Source organism: Tenrec ecaudatus, chromosome X (assembly GCF_050624435.1).
Source record: "Tenrec ecaudatus isolate mTenEca1 chromosome X, mTenEca1.hap1, whole genome shotgun sequence".
In the NCBI taxonomy this organism is placed as follows: domain Eukaryota; kingdom Metazoa; phylum Chordata; class Mammalia; order Afrosoricida; family Tenrecidae; genus Tenrec; species Tenrec ecaudatus.
Window position 1 is genome coordinate 144,496,054 of NC_134548.1, and position 8,103 is coordinate 144,504,156.

General features: G+C 44.9%; 1 non-coding gene across 1 annotated transcript; it reads left to right on the forward strand.

Annotated features, from left to right (window-relative positions):
• The first annotated feature begins 7,468 nt into the window (after nucleotides 1-7,468).
• Nucleotides 7,469-7,603, forward strand: LOC142435360 (small nucleolar RNA SNORA5). Its single transcript, XR_012781430.1, has one exon. It is a non-coding gene; the product is annotated as a small nucleolar RNA SNORA5 (small nucleolar RNA).
• Nucleotides 7,604-8,103: the final 500 nt, after the last annotated feature.

Genomic DNA, 8,103 nt, shown 5'->3' on the forward strand with positions numbered 1-8,103 from the left:
AGGCCAGACATTCATGTCTACCCCACAAGGGGAACCAGACTCTTTGTCCTAAGGAAGGAATGGGGTGGAGTGGACATGGATGACATTGTCCATCGGGAATGTGTTTCCTTTTTCCCTCCCTTTAGCAGATGGACTGAGGAAACCCTCTTCTCTTACGAACTTCCACCAACCCTCTCCTGGAACAACATGACCTGGTGATGCACAGGATCCCTGCCCCTAGGTTTCTGCATGCGCGATCTATCAGCAGGACAAGGAGGGGCAGTACCTAAGATTCGCTCACATCTCAGCCGTGGATCCTTCCTGGGGCACTGAATGCTCAGGGGCAGTTTTCCAAGAGGGGCCTTACCCTTGAGCTCCGTGGGGCCACAGCGTTGGTTTTCCTGTTGCTGGGGGAGGAAGGGGCTTCATTGTTTGTCAGTGCAGAAAATAAAGCTGAGAGCAACCCCTCACACTGTTGTTGGAAGGGAGTTTCTGGGACTCAGTTTTTCAATTAATTCAATAAATTGGAGGTCAATTTAAAAAATGCAATTTTTTCCCTTTTCGATCGTGTTCTTCTGTCATTCAGCATTCAGGACTGCGAACGTTTAGAATTGATTTCCATCACATACCTGTGCCTTTGCATTAGTGCATGTATCTGCGTAGGAAAGATACAGTTTTCCCAAGGTTAACATTTAAATTTTCTTCTGCACATTAGATTTCTTCCTGAATTTATACATTACATGTTAGCCCTTCCTGTTTCTAAAATTTTATTTAAAAAACAGTTTAAGTATATGCTTACAGGGGCATTATCATGAATTTGCATTGGTACAATATCCAACAAGCCACGGTGAATGAAAGTATGCTGACTGAATGTATTCAGGATTCTTTAATATAAATACCAGCTCTGAGTTTGATGATGGGCCAGATAGTTGCATCCTGAATAGTGGAAAATTTATTTGCTGATTTGGGCTACCTCAGGGCTGTTAGGTGGTATCTCATGGTGGTTTTGATTTGCATTTCTCTTATGGCAAATGACCTGGAACAATTTCTCACATGCTTATTGGCCATATGTGTCTTCTCCCCAGTGAAAGTTCTTCTTAGTTCTTTTGCTCAACTCCTTAGGGGGGTAACTGTTTTCCTCTTTTTACAGGTCATGAAGGTGTCATAGATTTTATTTATGAGCCCTTTGTCCAATGTGTCATTACTAAAAATGTTCTCCCAGTCTGTGTGTTGTATTGTCATCCTCTTGGTGAAGTCTTTACAGATGGACAGGTGCTTTATTCTTAGTAAATCCCATTTGTCGATTTCCAGTTCACCTGAGTGTGTACCCTTCCTTATTGCAGTGAACCTATGAGTTCCATGGGCCAATATTCTGAGGTTAGTCCCAATCCCCTCCTTGAAGGTCCTGATGGTTTGTGGTTTAACTTCTAGGTCTGTGATCCACCTTGAGTTTATTTTTGTGCGTGGGGTGAGGTAAGCGTGTTGTTGTTTCAATTTTCTACATGTTGGCGGTTGTTCTTTCATAAATAGCTTGTACAAGCTTGAGGAAATTACCTTCCAATCCTTTCTTCATGAGTATCTTGATTAGGAATGGGTGTTGGATGTTTTCAAATGCTTTTTCTGTATCGATTGATATTATCATATGATTTTTATCCTTTTTCTTCTTGATGCGATGTATAATATTGATGGATTTTTGAATATTAAAACATCCTGGCATCCCTGGGATGAATCCCACCTGGTCGTGGTGGATGATATGTTTTATATACTTTTGTATTCTACTGGCCAATATTTTGTTAAGGATATTTGCATCTATATTCATTAGAGATATTGGTCTGTAATTCTCTGTACCTGTGGGGTATTTGCCCTGTTTGGGTATCAAAGTAATGCTGGTTTCATAAAATGAGTTTGGGAGTTTGCTGTCCTCTTTTATGTTATGGAATACCTTGTGGAGAATCAGTGTCAACTCTTCCCTGAATGCTTGGTAGAATTCTGCTCTGAAACCCTCTGGCCCTGGAGCCTTTTTTTCGTGGTAGGTTTTTGATGACCCTCTCTATTTCTTCTTTCGCCATGGATTTGTTGAAGTTCTTGATCTCTGTGTTTGATAATCTGGGAAGAGGCTGTTTTTCCAAATATTTATCCATGTCTTCCATGTTTATGAAATTCACTAGAATACATACTTTCCTAGGACTTTGTGATTATCCTTTTAATCTAATTGGGGTCTTTCGTTATTGCCCCTGATTCATCCCTCATCCTGGCTATGTATGTTTGTTCCTTTCTATCTTTGGTAAGCTTTGACAGAGGACTGTCAGTTTTGTTCGTTCTTTCGTAGAACCAGCTTTTAGCTGCATTTATCTTTTGCATTGTTCTCTTGTCTTCCCATTGGTTTAACTCCGCCCTGATTTTTATTATTTATTTTCTCTTGCTATTGGAGGGTTTGTTCTGCTGACTCTGTTCAATTTTTTGGAGGTTTTATGTTAATGTATCTGTCATATGCCTTTCTTCTTTTTTCATACATGCATTTAATGATATCAAGCTACCTCTGATAACTGCCTTATCAGAGTCCCATAAGTATTGATACGTGTATTCTCATTCATGTTAGTGTCTAGAAACTTCCTAATATCCTTTCTAATCTGGGCCTGTACCCATTCATGTCGCAGGAGATCGTTGATGCTTCTGCAATTGGTTGCCCTTCCTTTTCTCGACATCTTATTAATCACCTAAGTCCTGGAGGTAGCCCCAAAAGGAGACTTCTTCCTCGGGAGGGAGAGCTTTGAACTCCATCAGACCCCATCAGAAAGCATTCATAAGGGTGAGCAGGAAGGCCTAGAACTATTTATAGGCCTTTTATTCATGTCTCTACATATGACAGGCAGTATTATTTACAATCCCAAGGAGAAAACAACTAGACCGATGGATCCAGGGGGACATGGGTGAGGAAATGTGGGGGAAGGGGGAGCCAACCAAACCAGGTACAAGGGAACAACAGGAGATCTAAAACTGATGTTTTGGACGGTTTAGAATGCCTGGTGGGTTTTCATCAAGTGTAATATATCCAAGATAAATGACTGAGAGCCAAATGAAGGTCAATTATGCTAGTTGGACAGGCACAAAGTCAAAGGAAATGGAGAAAAGAACTAGGGGCCAAAAGACATTTATAGAGGCATAAATACAGGCATGCATATATGTAATTATATGATTATATAATGATACGTCTGTACATATATCTATATGTTAATTATTAAGTAGCAGATGGACATCCTCCCTCTACGTAAGTCCTGGCTCAATTCAAGAACACTTTGTTCTAATGACCTGGCATTCTTTGAAGCTCACCTATATCAGAAAGTGATCACTGAAGAAAAAATGGGTGCATTAGCAAATGTGGTGAAGAAAACTGATGATGCCTTGATACTAACAGCTATAGCACCTGGGGTCTTCAAGAATCAAATTTAAGTAAGTGTCCGTCTAGCAAGGAAGCAACAAAACCCATGCCGAAGGAGTGCACCAGCCTGTATGATCACGAGGGTTTGACAGGATAAGGGATCAGTTATCAGAAGGCCCAAAGAAATCATACTGATGTGAGCGAGTGGGGTCGAAGTGGAAACCCAAAGCCCATCTGTAGACAGTGGACATCCCCTCACAGAATGGTCACAAGGAAGGAACGAGTCAGTCAGGGTACAGTATCGCACTGACAAAACACACATTGCTCTAATTCTTTAATGCTTCCTCTCCGCCATGATCATGACCCTGTTCTACCTTAAAAATCTGACTAGAGCCGAGTATGTACGGTGGTACAGATAAAAGTTCTTGATACATGGAATCCAGGACAGAAAATCTTCACAAGAACACTAATTGGAGCAACAATACCATCAGAGTAGGGAGAAAGGGGGGGTGGGATAAAGGGGTAACTAATGGCAAGGACAGACTTCTAACACCCCTTCCACAGGGTGTTGAATAACAGAAATGCTGAAGAGAAGCTGTGGATGGTGTAAGATATGAAAATAATAATAATTTATCAAGGGTTCATGAGCGTGAGAGAGTTGAGGAGGGAGGGAAAAAAGTAGTGCTGATACCAAGGACTCATTTAGGAAGAAAATGTTTTGAACATGACAGCATATGTACAAATGTACTTGATACAATTGATGTATGGATTGTTATAAGAGCTTTAAGAGACCCCATTAAGTGATTAATATTAAAAAAATAAGAGTTACAGCCTCAGAAAACATAGGGACAGTTCAACTTTGAACTATATGGTAGCTATGAGTCAGAATCGACTCGATTCCAGTGAGTTTGGTTTGCAGTTTTTCGGTAGGGTTGAAAGAAGGCCTGGGGATGCCAGGAGTTAAGCACTGCACTCAATGCACACGGTGGGTGTTGCAAAAATTTCAGGCAATCCAGGGAGCAAGATGAGGCTGCTTGCTCCTTTTAAGATTTATCATCTCAGAAAGCCTGTCTGGCGTCCCTATAGGTTGGAAAGGGAGCACCTGTGGTGTAGGGGTCAGTATGGGGCTTCTAGTCACAGACTTCGTAGCTAAAGCCCCCACGCAGCGCCATGGGAGAAAGATGTGGCTTTCTACACCTCTAAATAAGCACAATCTGAAAAACCCACAGGGGCTGTTCAATCCTGCTCTATAGGGCTCACTATAGAGTGCGTTTAATTAAACTCATTTTATTGAGGGCTCATACAACTCTTATCACAATCCATACACACACGCACGGTGTCAAGCACATTTGTAAACTTATTGCCCTCACCATTCTCAAAACATTTGCTTTCCGTCAGAGCCTTTGAAATCAGCTCCTCATTTTACTCCCCCCTCTCAAGCCCCCACGAACCCTTGATAATTTATAAGTTATTATTAGTTTGTAATGTCTTTCACTGTTCAATGTCTCCCTTCACCCACTTCTCTGGGCGTTTGGTTTTTTGGGTTGTAACGACTCAGTTGTAGTGTGTAGGCATAGACAGTTTGAAGTAGCGACAGACAGTTATGGGAATGGGCAGCAAAGAGCAATTCCTTTGAACCCACCTATTCTTCACTACCAGGCCCCACCCCCATTCATTCTATGTGGCTGAGTGCTATCATTCTGAAGCTCTTGGCAACAAAACCCTCCAAGCACTCACAGAAATCCCACGGTGAACTCTTCTAAGGAAGGTGACTAGGAGGAGCCTCCCAGCCGGCTCTGACAACAGGCGGCGCTCTTCCCAGGACTGTCCAGTCGTCCTAGGACAGTCTCTCGGAACAGGAAGCGCTCTGGCCCAAACTGTGACGGAGTCCCAGCAGCGGATTTGTGACATGGCACGCCGCCACTTCGCCATTATCCTAGGTCCCTGGGCGAGCTGAAGGCGCCAGCTACAGTCTTCGTGAGGAGGTCAAAGGGGCGAAAAAGGAAGGAGGAGGAAAAGAGGCCAGAAGTCACTCGGCAGCGGGGCTGAAAGGAAGACTGATGGAGGAGCCAACTGGGACTGAGGGAAGAGCCAAGGGACTGGCTAATTGGCGGGCCCCTTCCGGTGGCGACACGTGGAGAGCATCGGTTGACTAGGCCGCAGGAGCCATGGCGGTAGAGCTTGGGGACCGTGAGAGTGGGTTCCGTCACAACGAGGTCATCAAGTTCATTAAAAATGAGATTCTCATGAACGGTGCGGGCCGGAGTTCTACGAGACCTTCTGCTCACTGCCCTTGGAGGAGGTGGAGGACCGGCTGCTCCTGATAATGGAGAACCCCCAGGTGCCCCTTCGCTTGAAGAGCGTCTGTGCCTGGAGCGCGCTGTCGCTGGCTGTGCTGGGGCTGTGAAACAGCAGGCCCAGCACTCGCACCACATCCAGTGGCTGCAAGATCAGCTGGATGACCGGGAGGCGAAGTCTGGGGCCCTGGCTGCAGAGGTGCTGCGATTGAGCGCGGAGAACAAGGAGGCAGAGTTTAGACACGGCTCTCTTGTGAGTGGTCTAAGCTACAACAGGCCCTGATTGAGCACAATGTTCTGTATAAAATGGCGGCCGCAGATAGAGAGATCCAACCAAGGGACCTTTCTGGGTCAGAGCCTGGTGCCTATGCTTCAAATCCAGGCGCCTGGTGCCGAAGCAATGCCCATGACTTCAGGCCAATATTCAAATCTGATGGCCCTGGGCCCACAAGGCAGTTTTTATGTGGAGAGCCCGACAGCGGTGTCACCCTCCATGCTCTACATGCCAGGACCACCGAGTTCTTGGCCTCAGATGAGCCAGCAGTCAGTGCCATTGCCACAGCCAGGCCCAGCCAATGTGCTGTAGAGAGTGACACAATACTCATCCCCAGCTGTGGTGATAGAAACACAACAAGCAGCAACACAATTCCAGGCCCCTCCAGTGATGAGCTACCAGCCTTACATGTGGGCTCCAATGGGCTTCCAGGCGATGGCCCCACAGCGGGACTGGAGATACTATGGCCAGGGACATGCTTCTTTCATCCCCCAGGGGATAGTGCCCCTGGGGAACAGCAGTTGTGACAGCCAGGCAGAAGATTCAGCAAAGCTCAAGGAGATGGCCCTTACTAAGAAGAAGGGACAGGGAAGCATGATGACATGGCTCCTGTGGGGGACAATAGAAGCCACAGACAGGAAGAACGTCCCAGAAGACCCAAAGTGATGGCCCACCTGGGGAAGCACAGAAATCATGCTGAGAAAGAAGACACGGAGAAGCAGCCGCCGCTGCAGAAGCAAAAGGCAAAAGAAGCAACTTGGAAAAGCACGTCAGAATTTCAGCACCAGGGAAAGCATGTTGCGGGCAGCAATGATCAAAACTGGCATTATGAGTCACGCAAAGCAAATAATTCCCTTTGGCACATGGCCTGTAAGAACATGGCTGGTGAACCCGAGAAAGTCGCTACAGCAGATGAACCGAGAAAGTCTCCACGGATGATGAACCTGAGAAAGGCTCCACCACTGGTGAGGCCGAGAAAATCTCCGCAGCTGGTGATAGTGGTGGCCTTGACCCAGAACGAGTTCTTCATTAATCTCAGAAAGGTAGGAATGGAACATATTTCAAAGAGAAATCAATTTCCTGACACTCATTTCTGATAAAAAAAGAAAGAACAAATTTACTGAACAGACAAATTGATCACTTAAACGATCATTTTGAAAAAATAAACAATCCATTATCTTATTACCCAAATTAGCCACTTTTTACCATTTTGGGCACACACCCGCACAACTGCACACGAAGGCATACATTTGTATACTCTTTCTCATTGGTTTTCAATAAAGCAGGCGTACCTTAGGGGCATAGTGCTTATGGGATGGACGACTAACCGCAAATTAAGCAATGTGAAACCACCAGGCAGCTCCACGGGAGAGTGACTGGACTTTCTACCTTTGTAAACATTAACGTTTTGGAAACCCACAAGGGCAGTTCTGCCCGGTCCTATAAGGTCACCATGATTCAGAATTGACTCCATGATCGTGAGTTTGAGTTTTGACTTTGAGTACTTCCATGTTCTCCTTAAAAAGAGGATTTTTCCTTTGCAGCTCTTTCAAATTCAATGGCTTCCCCACCTATGGCTGGCACTGGCCCAACAGGCTGCCACAGAGACATTGTAACCCGTGGGCCCTGTTCCTCTCTGCTGAGCCTCAGGGATACATTTTGATACACACACTGAGCGAAGAAAAAAAGGAGGATTTTTCCTAATTCCATGTCAATTCTCACGTGGTTGATTCTGTATGTGATGGTGATTGCTTTATACCGTGGAAAAGTATTAAAGTTGTGACGCTTTTGTCCATTCTGTTTTCGTATAACCTCCGTAGGGCTAATACTATTGACAGCGTTGATACCTGAGAGAAGCTCCCTCTCCGCCCCATCTCCTTCTTCTTCTACCTCTCTTAATAACCTCCTCCCCACACCCCCAAATGTCATGCCTTTGGCTGAGACCAGCCATATGTTTTCAGAGATATAAACTTGAGTCTCTGTTCGGAATCTTCTTTACTGGGAAAAAAAGTTCTAGGTCCACTATGCTCATGGTTTTTTGTAGTTGTTGTTTTACATTTTTAGGGTAGGCCAGCGTTTTCATCTGAGTTCCACGCATCTCAATTGTTGTTGCAGAAGTTATACCTACCATAGCCACACTAGAAGATCTTCCAAGCATCTAATGAAGAAACACC